Source organism: Momordica charantia, assembly GCF_013281855.1.
Source record: "Momordica charantia cultivar OHB3-1 chromosome 8 unlocalized genomic scaffold, Mcharantia_2.0 BLBB01000008.1, whole genome shotgun sequence".
Lineage (NCBI taxonomy): Eukaryota > Viridiplantae > Streptophyta > Magnoliopsida > Cucurbitales > Cucurbitaceae > Momordica > Momordica charantia.
The window spans coordinates 22,206,979-22,225,620 of NW_028275166.1; the positions used below are offsets into that span (position 1 = coordinate 22,206,979).

Here is an 18,642-nt window from a genome sequence, read left to right on the forward strand (position 1 = left end):
TACCTTTTAACATCTGGAAATCCTGCATTTGGAAAAGTAGTACCTAAACTTTGATTTTTTGAATGTCTTTGCTGCTAATAGAACATTTCAAGAATGTTATCATTCTTGAACTTGTCATTCAAGTTCCTGGACAAGTCCTGCATGCAAATTTCGTGACCGCTTAAGGAAAAACCTGCCTAACGGATTTTGTAATGGAAACATGTCAGTCAGATACGAATAATAACTTTTAAACCTCTCCAATATAATGTTTCACCATATCCAAAAACCAGGTCCAAGAGTGATCACTCTCCTGATCGACAATTTCAAACGCAAGAGGATATATTTGATTGTTACCATCCACAAAAGAAGTAATAAGGATAACCCCTTTATATTTATCCTCCAGATACGCACCATCTATCACGAGCACATGACGGATACAACTAGAGAACCCTATAATACAACAACCGTGTGCCATGAGCGCGTATTTAAAATACTTATCTTCCTCTAGCTCCAATTAAAAAACAATGTCTACGTTAATAGCTTTCAATGCTTGTCCATACTTGCGTAACAGAGTATATAACTCTTTGGGTGATCCCATCAGTAGATTCAAGGCTATTTCTTTCGCATGCCATGCCTTTTCATGTCTAATATTGACCTCGTAGTTCTTTCATGTGTCCTTAAGTATGTCTTTAGGTATGTATTGATGACTTACATCCTCAAAATTGGACTTCAATAACTGACCAAACTACTCAACTTCCAGCTTGTCTGTGGTCATGGTTCAGTACCTCACGTCTGCATTCGTGGATATTGGTAAAATTCGAAATGATTCGAATACTCTTCGCACGCAAACCCAAATTGCTTCCTGCTTCAGTACATCTGATAGTGTACAAAGTCTTCGTAGATTTTTTTCCTTAAATTCAAAATTTTGCTTTATAGCCAACACCGACAACTTGAAGCTTAGTTCTTCATTTGAACGGAAAAGACCCTGAACAACAATTTCACTAACATAATCCGTCTCATCACCAGTTATGATATCTTGTATGTGACAGTAAACTAATCCCTCAATAGTTTGACAAGGTGCATTCTACTTACTGAATGCGACTCGTTGACAGGTTGACCTTCATTCTCAGGTTGATCTTCAAACTCATCCTCGTTCCCATTGTTATACCCATTTCCACCATCATTCTCAAACTCTGCTCGAACATCCTCGTCCTCCACCCCATCCTCAGTATTATCTTTATCATAATCATACTTAGCATCACTCTGAAGCTCATACTCAACCTCATTATTGTACAATTGAGCATAATATGGAGATTCGTCATTGCGTTAGTTACATGGATCAACGTTATCGGTCAAGGGTGTAATTTGTGGGACAAATGAGGTGGGACAAACATCGTGCAAAGGAGAGTGAATAGAAATTGAAGGGCCAAAATATGGATCATTCCGCCCTGAGTAGTATGGGAATGAAACAATGTATGAGGTATACTTGGTTGCTGCTCGTGAGTCAACCGATAAATCAAAAAATACCTCTCCAGTACTTAAATCTCCTTTTTCAAAAGTACTCATTCTACCATCGCTCCCAAATACACCCTAACAAAGTGATGTTAAAGAAATCCAAACACAATAAGAAAAAAACTTCAACCTAGCAACACAATTGAGCATATAAAAAATGCTCAAATTACTTAACAACAAAATGTCGAAATCTAACTAATTAAAAAAAAAGATGAAACAAAATTAGAAAAAAAATACTTACAAAAATAGCCAACATGACCCTAATCGAGCATTAAATGATATTCATGTATTCCTTTAAACTCAGAGGTTCAAACTCTCAAACTCACAATTTGTTTTACTAAAAGAAATACTAGCAAAAATATTATGATCATTCCGACTATATAAGGATTCCATTCATAAATATTAAAAAGAAATATAAACATTACAAAGCGAGCATAGTTAACTACTAGAAAATTGGGCTTTCGTGACGCTCATGAACAGTAAAATACTGTTCAAAATAAAAATATCTGTCACGAAAGGCAAAAAATGCATTTTTGGAAGGAAAAAACGGAGATTTCCGGATATTTGATCTTTCATGACGTTTTCTAACCGTCACAAAATGGTGGTAAAAAAGTTGGTTTTTCGTGACGTTTAAAAAACGTCACGAAAGGTTGAGGTGCGTTTTTGGAGGGAAATGACGGAGTGTTCCAAATTTTTGACTTTTTGTAACGTTTTTCTAACCTTCATGAAACGGTCGTCAAAAAGTTGTTTTTTGTGACGTTTAAAAAATGTCACGAAAGGTTGAGGTGCATTTTTTACGGGAAATGACGGAGTGTTCCGAATTTTTTACTTTTTGTGACGTTTTTCTAACTGTCACGAAATGGTCGTCAAAAAGTTGTTTTTCGTGAGGTTTAAAAAACAAAGCGAAAAAATAGATAAAAAAAAGTAATTAATTAACTTAAAGATCTTTGAACCTAATTTGATGGAATATACTATTTTTTTTAGGGATTGTTAGAATTTAAGTTAACAAAACCTAAAATTTAGGTGGTAGAAATTCCCACTAAGTAAATTTTGAATCCCATTAAAAATAAATATTATTTTCGTATTTCTATTTCATTTTAAATGAAAAAATATTTAGGAATTGGTCAATTTCGATTATTTTATATTAGTTTTTCACCCTAAATGTAACACCCTGCGTTCTTGGGTTAGTTTGCTTTTAAGATTTAATTTGTGCTTTCGAATTTTTCCCTAAGCTGATAATTTAAATCCTTCGATTTTCTAAATTCAGGGATAAATTTAGTTAGCTAATTTTACGAAGAGAATTTTAATCAAGTCTTAATTCAAAATTTTGGAAATTTAATTTTTCCTTTTTGATTTTATTCTTCTATTTTTAAAATTAGGTTATTCTCTTAAATCCTTTCCCAAACACTTTTTATTTTTATTTTTATTGGATTTTTAATTTTAGGAAGAGATTAGGAAATGTCTATTTTTCTTAATTTTTTAGAAAATTAGTCTATTGGTGGTTTATCATGGATTTGTTTCTTTTGTTAAATAAAAGAAAAGAAAAATAAAAAAAAGGAAAACAAAATTAAATTGAAAACCTAAAACCTATTTCTTCTCCCCCAGCCGCCTACCCTTCCCCCCTCCCTTGTTCTTCCTCTCCAATAGCCCTCGCCGGCGACACCAGCAGCGACCCAATCCAGCAGCGATGACAACCCCTAAAACCTCTTTCTTCTTCTTCCTCCCTTCTCCTTTTACTTCAGCTGCCTATCCCATTTTTTCGTGTTTTCCGGCGATCATTGATCTCCCGCCCTTTGTGGCGTCCAATGGCGGTATCTCGACAGCAGAAATCGACAGCCACGAACAACCTGAGCAGCGGTGACTTCCTACAGCGACGCGGCGTATTTCCCCGATGGCCTTCTTCTCCCCAACCCGAACTAACACACGAATGATGCTCCTGTTGCAACATAGCCTCCGACCTGCAATGGCGCTCAATGAACGAAGCATACCTACGACCAGCGCGATTCCCACAGCGCCGAATGTACCAAATCCACAACGTTGTCTTCCTCGGCGGCATCTGCGAGTAGATCCGGCTAGATCCCAGCGGCACTGGCGTTGTATAGTGGTTGTGCGTGACCCTTGTTGCAGCGGCGATGCTCGTAGGTTAGGTGCTGCTGTCAATTTCATCGAGTTTTATGGTTGCTGTAAATTTATGAATGACATTGTAAATGCTAGTGATTTTCTTCTTCTAGTTTCCTCTTATGAATAGTTTGTCTTTGACCACTTGGTGTAGCATTGATTGAAATTTCAGCTAGTGGTGGAAGATTGCAAGTTTTTACTTGCCAAATTTAAACACCATAGTAACCAAACCATGACGAAAGTTCAGAGGTATTTTTTGTGATTTAGCCTATATTTCATTTACCATATTTGTCATTTTATTGGTATGTTCTTAATTTGCTATTCTGTTGCAAACATATGGGTTGGTTGATTTTGGAACGAGCATGAATTCTTGTTATATATTTCCTTTGGTTTGTAATTGTGCATTAGCTAAGTTTTAGAGTGAATTTGTTGACCATGTTCACTGATTTGAATACTTTATTATTTGAATGGTAGATAATTGATGTAAAGTTTGTTAAGTGCATGAATCACACCATTAATTATTTGAATGGTAGATAGTTGATGTAAAGTTCGATAATTGATGTAAAGTTTGATAAGCTTCTCCAACCACCCAATATGCTCCAACATTAATCATTTATCATTGAAACTAATTTGATGTTAAACAATTTAACTCAAAGCTTTAAAGTAGTTGTCTATATGTTTGTGATTTTTTGCTGTTGCATTCTTCTGACTATTCTGTTAGGCTTGCTAATTGTTGGAACTATTTGCTTGTTTATGGTTGTGATATTTGATGATTTGATCTCCAAATAGCTAACGATTTCAACTATTTTTCTTGTGTATAAGTGTAAAATGTTGGGCTTTAGCTAGATTTTTCTCGAGACCTTGTTTGTTAAAAATCTGGAATCAAAACTTATATTTATGTATAATATTTTTCATTAAACTTAATTATAATTGAGTTTTTGTAGTTGTGGAGTATGCATTATATTGAGTTCCAGTTCTTCAATCTTGGAGTCTTTTCCTTTGACCTTGGTTCTTCGTATTTGGTATAATGCTCAGCTATTAGCTCTTTTCTTTTGAGTCTTTTTTAGATTTGGATCCTTTACTTTTTAAGTTGTGTTTCTTAGTTTCTATCATTTAGTTAGTAATATGCAAATGCCTGAATAATGTTGTTTCAGTATCTTAAAGCATGTGACTATTGATTCAAAAGTCCATAATAATATTGCCTTTTGTTGGTAGTTTTTCTTCTTAATGTTCATTCTTCTCCAATCTGACTGTATTGTTTCTCGTTGAGCTCGTTATTTGTTTGTTTTGCCTTTTTCTTATTCTAACTATCATCTTGCATCAGTCTTTGAAGTTAAAACGTTTAACTTAATGACTCATAGTTTTATATAAACCTTATTCCAATTATGTTCTTTCTATCAGTCTTGTTGGTCCTTACTGTCTGACCAATCTCAAGTATGAATAACTCTCTGAATACAAAGTTCATGATTTTACTAGTATTTCGGGTGCTCATAAATATTTGAATAAATTGCTTCCCAAATTTTATCAACCATGCTAAAATCAATAATTTAATGTGTTCTATTTTGTCATTTCATTGTCCATTCTTATACTTGTTATGTTTCTATTGATTGTCATGTTATCTTCATTGCTATATATATGTCCCTAGCTTAAGTACTCAGTCAATAGGTTTTGGTTTAAAAAAACCACAGTGTAGCTCATGGTTTCTTAATACATCACGCATCAATGAAGCATTTGTCTACTTTCCATTTAACCAAGTTTGTGAGGTAGATCTTGTCATGTGATAATTGCAATCATATTTGATCAACTTCCACCTGCTACAATTGCAACACTAAAATAAATATAACAAACCTTTAGTAAGTGAAAAATATTAGAACAATTTTAGCAAGCGGAGAACGAAAGATTGTGAGCTAATAGATAAGGTGATGGACAAAGTAGGCAAGGGAAGGAGTTATCACCATGGCTTTGGGGTTGCAACTTCAAAATGTTTAGCTTGGTTCCAGGTAAACACCGAATAGTTGGCTTCGTAGCTCAACGCATATGCGGTACTGTATTATTTAAAACTTTGTTTGTATGTTATTGTTTATGTCAAGTTTTTTGAGAAAGCTCATTTTCCTAAGTTGCTTATTATTGGTTTATATGACAGGAGCAATCTTCGCACTAGAACAAGAAGTTGTAAGGGTTTGAAATGCTTGTCGAACTGAGTCCGGGTGCGTTGAAGCATGTTGTGGCCGTTTCATTCAAAGTTCCATCATAACAAAGGTAAGATATTCTAAGCTTTTTGTCATCTTTCATACTATAGCATTTGAATATTAAATACTTATGAATCGAACTTGTTATATGATGGGACTATAGCTATATTATTGAGTACGTTTACAAGAAATACTGAATATTAATTATAGACGAGGAATGTACGTTTACAATCCCTCTGCTATACTAGCTAGTTTGTGTTATATTGTTTAAGTTCATTTTGTGATATGCTGCTGAAGGATATAGAAGAAGTGTTTGGTTATTTTTGTTATTGTAACCTCTTCTGTTATGTTGGAATTTTGTTGGATCATTTTGTTAGTTATCATATCATATTGATACTTTTCTTACAGGATGATTGTACTGATATTTTGTGCTATGTAATTTAAGGATGTAGAAAAAGTGTAGGCATGTCGTTTATTTGAATCGCGCTTCTTCTGTTTGGTCGTTATGTTGGTTGTTTTATTATATTATCGAGTAAGTTGATAAGGAAGACTATGAATGTTGATGAGTAGGTTGGTTTTTGTTTAATCATTTATCTAACTTGGCTATTGTTTTTTCATTAGGTCTTTCTTACCCCAAATATGTCGACAATTAGGAATGCAACTAATTGGTGGTTGAGCATCGTTGTTGGGGTTCGTGTGTAAAGAACATGTTTAATTATGTAATTATGTAATTTGTGTTTGAGAATACTAGTACATTCTAAATTAATATATTAGTTTCCTTGTTCATGTTTAATATATTTCAACTTTTTTATGGTAAATTAATATATTTACGTGTTCGATCGACAATTTGACAATATGATATTTATATTCCACGACATCTGCAATCAAAATTAAATACATATTCAGTGACCCTCTTTTTATCGTCACAGAATAAAATCATTAGTGACGTTTTTAAACCGTCACCAAAATATTTTTTAGGATGATTATCAAACGTCACGAAATACACTTTTCGTGACGTGTAAACACCGTCATGAAATAAACTTTTCGTGACGTTTAAACACCGTCACGAAAGGATGTCACGTGACCTCTCCTCCCTTGTTCAAGGTCTTTCCGTGACATTCTACAATCATCACGAAATCATTTTTCATGACGGTTTATGAACGTCGTGGAAGTCCATGTCTTTCATGTCGCTAATAACCCGTCACGTGTGCTAATTTTTGTGACGTTTTTTAAACGTCGCGTATACCTTTCGTGATGGGCGTATACATGACGGCGTTAAAAACGTCACGAAAGATTTTTGTGACGCCAAAAAAACGTCACGGTAGACCGAATTTCTAGTAGTAGTTCAACGGTAATTAACATATACTCCAATCAAAAGGTTGCGAGTTGGACTCTAGATGGAAGATGACAAGTCAATATTTATTTTTTAAAAAAGAAAAAATCAAGATGTCCTTGAGCTCTTGTATGTGTGGAAAACAAAAACAAAAAAGATATATGTATATAATAGAAATGAATTTTTGATGTTCAAATATGATATTTATGTTTTCTAGTTTTTTATTTATTATTTTCATCTTTAAAAAAAACATAAATATTTGTAACTATTTTTGTTTCTTTGTTTTTTACTTTTAAAAATCGTTTCCAAAATATATGATTGTGAAATATTTTATATTGTTGGAAGAAAAATCTATGAGTGAAAATGTTTTATAAATTGTTGAATTTCTTCGATGGAGGAAGAGTATTTTGGAGAATTGTTTAATGGAGGAAGAGTGTTTGGAGGATGGAAGATTATATGTTTGCTATAGTCTAAAGTTAAGGAAAGGAAAATAACAAGTTGATGGAGAGTGGAAGTTTTAATTGTTGTTCTTTATATTTGTCAATAATCATCCTGGTTTTAGACAAAATTGCAAAAAAAATTTAAAATAATAAACAGGAATACTTACAGGCAAGGAAAAGTGGAATTTCACCATGAAGCCGAAGTTTTGCAACTCTGATTAATTCCATTGCAAGAGAACCATCTATTTATAAGTTATTTGCGGTGCATGCCTTGGGGTTTAATTTAAATGCTGATCACCAAAATCTAGATACCTATGAAGAAGAGCCATTAGGGTTTGAACCAAGATGGAATTACGTACGTTGGAGGTAGATTTTCGCCTCACACATCGTACATAACGATTGGCTCATATGAACCTTACGTGGCTTTCACTATCAAAGTTCAAAGTTCATCACCTCGGTCATATCCGAGCTCCTTGGTGGCCGAGCCGACCAAGTTTACTTGAAACATTGTTCCCGATTATCGTGGTTTAACCGATTAGCTTACCTCGGCACGGCCTCAAACTCCGACAGACTCCACAACAACACGTCGCATTTCACGACAACCTTAAAGAGCCGTTGAAACCTTGTTGAGAACACGGTTGGGGATCTCGCCTATAAATAGGACCCATTTACTCCGTTTAGAGGTACGTGAAAACTAAATTTTTTCTCGAGTTTAGTTGGGCTAATTACTAACTTTGGTATCGAAGTGTGTCCTGTTTTGCAGATTCTCTACTCGGCACATTCGACTCGCTATCTATGACATCTCTACTCGAGTCGACGTTCGCGGAGTTGGTCAATTTCTTGATTGAACAACGTATAAATGCAATTCCTACATAAAAAATCATTTATGGACGAACTCTTTTGCCATACATTTTTCTCATCTTTGGCTTTCAATCTTTTTCAAATTTACACAATTACAATTCCACATAGAATCAAGTGTTTGAATTAAGTAGTATTCTATAATTCTTATATTTAGACGATTATAGAAGCTTAAGTTTAAATATTTATTTATAAGATTTATAATGTCTAATGTATACTCGGAATGAGTTCGGCACAACTTTTAAAAATACAAAATAGAATAAAAAAATGCTTTTAACTATTTAAACATATATATTTAATTTATACATAGCATGACACATTTGGCGATTTGTTAAAGTTCTTGGGAAAATTATTAAAATGCTTGGAAGAAGTATTTTTCCCCGAAAAGTGCTTATATGAAAAAATGCTTAAATCAACAAAACCCCTGATTTTGTGGCTTTAGGTTCGAGGACTGAAGTTATTTTTCAATCTAAACAAGTAATTACTGAAAAAAAAAAAGAAGCTATTTATTATTTGATTTTGATTATTGTTTATGCAATGGAAATTATGAGGATTTTTACCACCGAAATTATATAGGGTAGCTAAATTTTTACCCATATCTACAAAAATATTAATATCTTTTGTATTTTGCAAATATAGCAAAATATTTGAATTTTTATTTTGAAAATTTTTATTATTCATTTTACCTTAAGACATCTCATGTACCTTTGATATAACACTGATATATATTTGATATATCTCTGACTTACATCAAATGTACCTCTGATGTACATATTATACCTCTAATATCAATTAACTTATCTCTATTTGTGATATATACTAAATATATATGTAACTGATATACTAAATATAAGGTATATCTTAATTTGTAGTGATATACGAACTATTTAAATGTAGTTATTCATCGCTGCTATTTGTTGCTAATTGGTATACTAATATCATCCATGTTAATTGTTATATCACTATTAGTTATTTTATATTAATATTGATTAGTTACTACCAGTGAATATCAAGTATTGATATATTTAATGAAGTATATCCAGTGAGTTATATCATACTGACACTTCATATGATGTATATTTGTAATTTATACTAAAGGTAAGGTATATCAGTTGTTTAAATTTATCAAGTATATTAGATTTTTAATGGTCCACATCAAGGTTTTCTGTAACAACTCTATATTAAATTTTCTTTGTTTGCACCACTTTTTCAATTGAAAAAAATAGGGGATATATTTGTATTATATGAAAACACATGGATCAAAATTATATGAGTATATATCTTGATTATATCAGAGATATAACAATATTAAATCAGAGGCATATCAAGTCAAGTATATATCACAGATAAAAATATCAGTAAATAATATATTCAAATAAGAAGTTATATCAATAGATATCATATAGTTATATCAATGGTATATTAACTGTATATCAGTGGTTAATAAGAGGAATATCTATTATTTATCACATATATATTAGTATTATATTAGTGGTAAATCATATAATCATACTATAAGTTATATCAGTAGAAATCATAGTTAAATCATACGTATGTATATCAATGGTAAACAATGGTATATCATATTAGAATTTACATAAGTAAATATCACAGTTTTATTAGAAGTAAATCAATTGTATATCAGTATTACATCAATGGTATATCAGAGTTATATCAAATATATATCACACATATATCAGTGCTATATTAGTAGATATCAATAGATATTATAGTTATATGAATGGTATATCACTTGTATATCAAAAGTAAATCAAAGATGTATAAAGTATATATTAGATATATATCAATGTTATATCACCGCTATAAGGTAAGTTTGATCTTCTATTATTTGACCTCCGTTTTTTCTTAAAATTTTGCTATATTTTCAAAACTAAAATGGAGATGGTAAATTTGTTATATCCTTTATTTATTTGTTTATTTATTTATTTTGCCATAATTGCAACTATCTCTTTTTACAATGGCAACAACCTATTTGATCTAAGTTGTCTATATATTTTTTATTTATACATTTACGTGTGTAAATAAGATCTGTTATATATGGAATTGGACTCATTTTATCATCGTTGTTGCACAATTTTCCATGCCTTCAGGCTTTTATAGTATTTTTTTTTTCTAAATCTAATTTATAGGTAGGTAGTCATCATGTAATTTGAACAAATTGGTTCCAAATCCTTGATTTACCTTGGTCCATTTGGACCAATGAGCCGAATAATGATGGTTGGCTTATAATGTTAAAAATAAATTAAGGGACCAAAATTAGTGACCACTTTTTAAAAAGTACAGGGACTGAAACAAATATTTTGAGAGTATTATAACTAAAATAAACTAAAGTAAAAATTATAGAGACCAAAATAAACATTTTGAAAGTAGAATGACGAAAATGAACGAAAATTAAAACAACAAGGGAAAAAGAAACTATTTTAGTATTTTAACCTAATAATTACCTAAATGTTGATGAATTTAAAAACTTGATAGGAGAAATTGTCTTTTTGGCATTTGATCTTTTAATTAATCAATTAATAGTTTGATGATGATAAATACACGTAGTCTTAAATTTTTTTTGGTGTATTATTTACAATATTTTACAGGGTAAAGTTAGGAGCATAATGTTTTTTTAATCACCTAAAATCCGAATTAATATGACAATGTTATGTAGGGAGAAAATAAGAAAGATGCAGAAACTTGGCCGGTCGAGATCTTACAAAATTTGAATCAATTATGAATAATGAAATGAGAACGACGTCAACCTGCAAAATCAATAGCACTAAATACCTGTGTGGTACTAGCCACATAAGCTTCGATGCTTAAGTTAGTATCATGAATAGTCGAATATTGGGAATAGGGTTATTCATCGTACTTTTAGGGTTAAGCTTACTGTTCTATTTATAGATGTCGAATCATGATGCCCTTGGAAAACATACCTTATTAGGTTGTGGCCATCTTGTTGTGGGTCGAAAGTTGAACCAAGGGGTCGGTGGTTTACAATAAACGTTTACCAAGGTGGAGTAGGGCCGCTGAAGGGCCTCATCAAGGCTCTCGACGGGTGGCTGAGAATTGGTTGGCTTCAGCTAATATGGCTTGCTGCCCGGCATAGCACAATTCTTCTTGGAGGAGGGTTGGTTTCTCCGTTTGTTGGGCCTTGGCTTACCTATTGAGTTCTTCAATATGGGCCGTTCCATTTTGGGCCTTATTTGGGCCTTTTGTAGCTTCATGGGGCTTGACTTGATTTCACAATTCCCTTCACTCTCTAAGTTGTGATCCATTAGTGATGCTATTACTATCTTGAGAGTATATTCATTCAGTTATGCCTTAAATGTAGACTTTCTAGTAGTCGAACCTAGTCAGCCGAGACCTGGTCGGTCGAGACCTAGATCTTGTCATGCTCTGTATCATGTCATGTCTTGGATCTGGTCATGCTTTGGGCCATGGATCTGTGATGTAGTTTGCTTGTCGAGTCTAGTTTTGTATTCCCATAATAGTAGCCTTCGCTCTCAAAATAGAAAACAATAAGTATAGATGAAATGTTAGACTTCTATATATAATAGTACTTGTTATTTTTATTTTCGAAAATTTGTTGTCCATGGGCCCATCATTTTTATGGAATAGCCCCATATTTTTTATCCTTTGTCATAATTAGCTTTTAATCAACTTGCTCTTCCGCAAATCGTTCTTAACGGTTGATGCACGTTGATTAGTTGTTATATCTGGTGGTATTTCCTTGGTGATGATTTCCCTTTGACTGCCGCCACTTTCATGTCTCTATACTCCGTGGCACAATCCCAAAGACAATCTTCAGTTTATGTAAATTCTTGGAGGTAAGCCCTGAGTGTCAATCTCTCATCGACTAAATTTGTTTGTTTTCTATGGTAGTTCCCCTTCAACCAGATCTTACTCTTGCTGCCTTAGCCTTTTACAACGCCGTTATCTGACTTGATGAGGGAGACGGTGGAATCCAGCTTTGGGGAAGGAACAAAATTTAGTTGACTTCAAGCTCGTACCTTCTCGACCAAATTTAGGTAGGTACTGAGTTTATTGTTGATTTTTGGTCGATACCTTCTATCCTGAACTTTACTTCTTTTAGGGATGTCGAGGTGCATGACCTTACTGTTCGAGAAAGAACAGAGACGTAGCAATAGGAATGTTGGAGTTAATTAAGTCGGGCCTCAGAGAACGACGTTACAGACTTGACCGACGATGATCCTCCGTTGCCTCATTATCACTCTTGTTCTTCAATGCCCTTGATGACTCCACGTGGTTCGACTCGTCTTCATGAAGGTCCACTCCTACACCTTCTCGTGGCAATACAGATTCCTCCCCACAGCTTTTGGCCTCTTCTTTTCAAGGGTCATACTCTTCTGACACCAGCGAGATGACTTATCTCGAAAGGGCCTTCAGCCTATGGAATTGGTGAAATACTACTCGGATCAGATTCTAAATATTTTGATCCGTAGCAGGGCATCAATTCATGCTTCACTAATCTCCACTTGGGACAACATCGCTTTATGGTAACTCATGTTTTTTGTATTTTTCTCTTCTTTTGTGTTCTAACTTGTATTCCTTTTTGTTTTCAAATGTCCACCCGTCGGCGATGTCTTCCTGTTGGATTGTTAACGAAATCGAGCATCTTCGTCAGAATTATGCCCCACAGGATGAGCTTAATCGAGCCTTTGGTTCTTTGGACCGAGCAAACCTTTCAGTTGGAAAGCACACACGCGAGCTGGAGGCTAAGAAGAAAAGGTCTTAGGGTGAAATTACAGATCTGCTGATGAAGCTTGATGAGGCTCAACACTCCACCGCTGAATTTATGGCAAAGGAGTACAAGAAAACTGTGGAGTATATTAATTTGCAAAATGCGACTATAGAGTGCGATGTTTCTTGGTCGCTTTTTAAACTTTCCAATGAACATCCTGGGAAATATTATTCTTTCCTCCATGAGTGTTTTAAGGCTGAATGCAATGTTGCTAATGACATGGATGATGACGACAACAAGTACGAATGACCACTTATTAGATTACTATTTTTTTTTATGTGGCTTTTTGCTTTTTGCATGGATCACTTGATGTTTGATGATATGAGCTCGACTTTCCTCATATGTAGCCCTTTAATTGTTGGACATAGACAGCTTTCAAATTCACCATTTTTCTGTCGTGTTTAGTTTTGAAACAAGTCTCTTAGGCACTACTACACGGTCTAGTCTATCTGTTAGTCTTTTATGGTATTGGATTCTAACCAGCTGGGCTCGTTTGCTCGCTATCAATGCCTTTAGGTTTCTATACTATTTTTGGCTTTTTGCATTGGTTTTATACCATTGGTTTCGTCGATTAGCTTGGCTTATTTACCTGCTTTCGGTTTTGACGCCTCATAGTTGTACGTTTGTGGAACCACTTAGTATTTTTGTCCCCCCAATTTAGTTAGTTTTCGTGGGACCTTTACTTTCAGTACATCTCTTCAAATTCAAGTAAATCATCCAGCTCCCTCTCCCGGTTAGGAATAATCTCAATATCCCATGGAGGATGACTAGAATAAATCTTAGCCATGGCTGCTTGAATTCTAGAATCCAGTTTTTGAAATCGTTATTATAGGTCTTCCCCCAATGGTCAAGGGCATTCATACATCTTCTGAGGCAGGATTCTAGAGTATTTTGCACGGGTCAAGTGTGTATATATATACAAGTAACAATAACATTTTTTTTGCATTATCCACTTTTGACCCAATTTATCTAATGTCGGATGGGCAATTTCAAATTACGACGTAGTTGGGATATTCTCTACATCAATAGATAAGAGAAGGCATGCAAGTGCACATGACCATAAGTAATACAGGGAAAAGTAATTCCAATTTGTATGCACAGGAACTTCTTGTTTCAAATTGTAATTGAGTTTATGGGTAAACATGGTGGATAAAGTCATGACTTAGTTTTGCAAATATCAAGCTACTTGAATAAACACAACCTCTCTGCTTGTTGCCTTAGTTTTAAAAGAAATAACACAATGGTGAAGGAAGTGTCGGGCGTTATTTGACACTTCTCTGGAAAATAAGTTCTACATTTATCATGAACCGCTTTTGGTTGTTTCAGACTTTAGGGTAACCTACTATCATTTGTCTATGGATTAACTACCAACTCATTTACTTTTGGTTTATGCGCTTATGTTTAAGTCACATCCCATATTAATTCCCTAATATTTTACTTAACCTAACCTTTTCAGTATTAGACTTTAGTGTTTAGCTAAACTTTGTAGCAACCACCTTAAGAAATCACTCGAGGAAAGATGTTGATGAATTGACGTAGAAATGCACCAGGCACTATCTAGGTTTTTCCGCCCGTGTTAAAATTATAAAGATTTTCCTAAGGCATTTCACAAAGAGGTTAGAAAATAAATTAGTGCATAATTAAATAATAGAAGATGCTCAAAGAAATAAGAGAAATTATTTTCATTGAATTAAATTAATGAATAACAAAGGTACAAGGAGCCCTAGCTTAACCTTATTCTTTTCGAGCTTGTAGGGAGATAAAACTCGCTAGAAGACTTGTATATAAGCAAATAAATGAAGTACAGATAAATAAAACTTGAATTGTAGTAAAAACATAATTTAACAGAGGCTCGATAAAAGACTATGCTCAAAATCAATAAAACACAAAAGGTAAAAGCGAAAGGGTTCTAGCTATGAACTAAGACTAAAAACATAGCAAATTGATGATGAATTGTGCCGAGGATTTTGTTGAAACTTCCCACCAGAATAGGAGAAACTTGGAGCTCAAGTATTGGGATTTGGTTGAAACCAATCAATTCATGACTAAACCAAGTCGATCTTGATTGAGGGAACAAATTTGGGAGATATACTTTATGCCGTTATAGCAAAATGAACATTTGATTAAAATTCCTTTTAAGTAGTGTTAGCCCATAATGGAAAATTGTGACTTTCTGTAACGCCCCCGAATTTCAATGACACTCCCGAGGTAACCTTAACAAATTCCCAATTCAAACCCTCCCTAGAAGGAATGCATAAGCCAGAAAAAAAATAGAAGATAAACCACAGGGAGAACCCATATTTCAATTCAACCTTATACGAAAAAAATTTTGCCCTCCGTGGGCTAATCCACAAAAGAAACACAAGTAAATTTGATTCGACAAACAAAACTAGGATAAATGGGAAATCCAAACAATTGACAACATAGGTTCAACGGAAAGTAACAAAATTCTTTAGCGCGTCAGAAACAATAATAACTAATCCAATACTAACAATAAATCCCAACGCCACGACATTCAATCTACAATTCAATGATCCTAGGTAAGGTTAACGCAGCCTAAATGGTCCTTCCTTGGTCAAGCCTCCTTCTCGTCACCACCGCGGCTAATGACTCGGTCTACACCTGAAAACCATAATTGTAGAGGGGGGTGAGTATGTAAAATACTCTGTAAGTAGCCCTCACTAACTAAAAACACACAACATGCTCGACATTGCAATAAGAGCACAAAAATACAAACCATAATCAGCTTTCATAAGAACAGAAATGGAAAATCAATATGTAACACTCGTTCCCAAGTTCGAAGTCTCACCGTGACCATATCTCGGCTACAAAGCCCTTTGACCCCTAGCTTAACCAACTCACTCTAGCCCATCATGTTATGTTAGTCCTCCAAGTCTTGCTCTTCATTTCGTATCGGTCCTTAACCATTTGTACCCAAGGCCCCGACACTCCATTACAGAAGCTTGGCGTTCGACTTTGACCCTTACTCTCGAGGCCTCGAACTGTGCATTGACCCTTGACCTTTTATACCCAAGGCCTCGATGACTACTCAGCATATTGGTCCTTGACCGTCACCACGTCAAGACCCAATACTAATCATCAAAAGACTCATCATGTAGACCCCTAACCTTTTGTACCCAGAGCCTCGACACTCATCTCTACGAAGACTGGCGTATCGACCCTAGACCTTTTGTACTCGGAGCCTCGACACCCAGTAGTGACGTAACATCCTCCACCACTTGCCCCAAAGCTGGTCAACTCGTGAATCCACCTCTCATTACACGACAGACCCCACAGTCAAGCAATGGTCATTTGTTAAAATCCTAGAATCCACCTCTCATTACACGACAGACCCCACAGTCAAGCAATGGTCATCTGTTAAAATCCTATCATACCATTGTAATTTCCCACATGGCATGCTTCCACATCAAAGTCATCCAACAGGACAGTAATGCATTACAGAACACAATAACATACAATTTGGCCCCGTTCAGCTCAGTTCCACAATAAGTACTCCAACTTAGTAGTCCAAGCCAAGAGATAACATGAGTTACACAGTCACAAGTTGTAACAACAAGATCTTAGCATGTTCTACACCATATGCAATACAATGATAATAATTCTCGTGATACAGGATGCTCTTATACTAAGAAACTATGAAAATAACGGCCAACTAATCCATACAAATTACTTCCACACCTTCTAGTATATATGATCACAATGAGAGTGTCAAACATATTCGAAAAAATAAGTTTCAACACTTCATATCCTGAAGGACTACGTCAGGAGGGTTCAACATATAATAACAAAATTTTCCAGCACGTGACAACATGAAAAGCCATTTCAAGACTATCACAAACATCACATAACAATTATTTTCCAGCACCTAAGATCATAGAAAAGCACAACATTTATTCTCAAAACAGACTTTCAACAAGAACGTAACGCTCAATAGCATAAATAAAAACCTTCAACCATGACCAACAATTTTTTTTGTTCATACATGAGAGGTGCAAAAATAAGATAATTTGATAAGAAACCATGTCAAATACACCTAATAACGCACACACCCGCCCCTTGGTGCTACTTACACACTACTACACTCTTTAACCTTGCGTCGATTCAACACCTAGGCATCACAAGATAAGACAGCAAGTTAAGACAAGATTTCAGCAATAGAAATCGGTTCTAAGAGAGTTTTGAATGGTCCTTTACCATAAAATCAACTTCGTTTAGGTGCCGGTAACTTGGATAACCCTCAAATGGGTGTGGGTCGTGTAAAACGGGCTTCAAATGGCTATGGGTAAGTGCCGAGTGCCACAAAAAAACTGCTGTAAGCGTTTCTGCAATAAAGAATTCACACCAGCCGAAAATGAGGATGCTGTGCGCGTTGGGAGAAATCGTACCTGAGGTCGTTGGCCGCCGTGAACGCCGCACGCCACTGTTAAGGAACCGTCCGGTTGGAACAATACCGCCGAATGCTGTAAAACGTCGCAAGGAACCCGCTCGCCGCAGCCACAAGTCGACACGCCGCCGACTGATGCTGCCGCCGGAGACTGGATGCGTTGCAGTGGGAGAGAACGCCGATCCTTGATGGAGACGTGGTGCGGCTGGGTGACGGGGAGAAGAAAAAAACAATGGGGGGAGGGGGGGCTAGTGGCTAACGTGTAAGGGAGGAGAAAGGATCTTAAGGCTTGTTTTATTATTATTTTTTTTCCTGTTCTAGGTTTTATACTAAAAGCCCACCGTCCCAAATTTTTAAAAGAGACCCATGGTTAAAAATTAGAATTTCTAGGTTTCTAACAATACTAAGCTCAAGCGTCCCAATTAACAAAAATAACTAAACAAGTCCAACAACCCCAAACAAAACGGAAAACAAGTAGGGGCAATTGCAGGAATGGCTAAAATTAATAACGCGTTTTAGAAAATGTCCAAACATATGAAATATTGCAATAATGGCTAATTGATTTTTTCCATTAAATTCTAAAATATTTTATAGACAAATATAGTCTTGTAACCAATTAAGTATGTCATAATTTTAGGGATTTAGGATTTTTAACTAATACCAAAAACAACGGGCCTTCATTTTAGGTAATCAACTCTATCTAATCAAATCAATGAAATTTAAATAATTAACTTAAATCTAATTTAAAATTGATAATCAGAATTTGAAAGTTAATTTAAGAAAAAAATTACTAAAAATTTGTTGGGGTAGATTTTGAAATTTACCCCTCTAAAATTCTAAAATAATAGGATAAATAAGATTATTACTAGGTAAATGATAAAAGTTACTTCTCACATTTAACTTGAGTTAGAGAAGTTAGAGTTTTAGGAGTCTCCACCTTCTTTCCACCTTTTGGTCTCACGCAACTTCATGCACGCCACAGTCATCGTCTTTCTCATGAAGCAGATCTGCAAGCCGCGATCCCGCCACTCACCTTC

At 34.8% G+C, this 18,642-nt stretch overlaps 3 long non-coding RNA genes across 3 annotated transcripts; 2 read left to right on the top strand and 1 right to left on the bottom strand.

The window, feature by feature from the left end:
- The first annotated feature begins 4,902 nt into the window (after positions 1-4,902).
- Positions 4,903-6,528, top strand: LOC148209793 (uncharacterized). Its single transcript, XR_015793225.1, has 3 exons — positions 4,903-5,651; positions 5,753-5,868; positions 6,420-6,528. It is a non-coding gene; the product is annotated as an uncharacterized LOC148209793 (long non-coding RNA).
- A 5,518-nt stretch (positions 6,529-12,046) lies between these two features.
- On the top strand, positions 12,047-13,477 carry LOC148209794 (uncharacterized). Its single transcript, XR_015793003.1, has 2 exons — positions 12,047-12,466; positions 12,532-13,477. It is a non-coding gene; the product is annotated as an uncharacterized LOC148209794 (long non-coding RNA).
- A 2,080-nt stretch (positions 13,478-15,557) lies between these two features.
- Positions 15,558-17,839, bottom strand: LOC148209795 (uncharacterized). The gene is made up of 4 exons (XR_015792971.1): positions 17,607-17,839; positions 17,416-17,497; positions 17,292-17,329; positions 15,558-15,822 (listed from the first exon to the last, which is right to left on the bottom strand). It is a non-coding gene; the product is annotated as an uncharacterized LOC148209795 (long non-coding RNA).
- Positions 17,840-18,642: the final 803 nt, after the last annotated feature.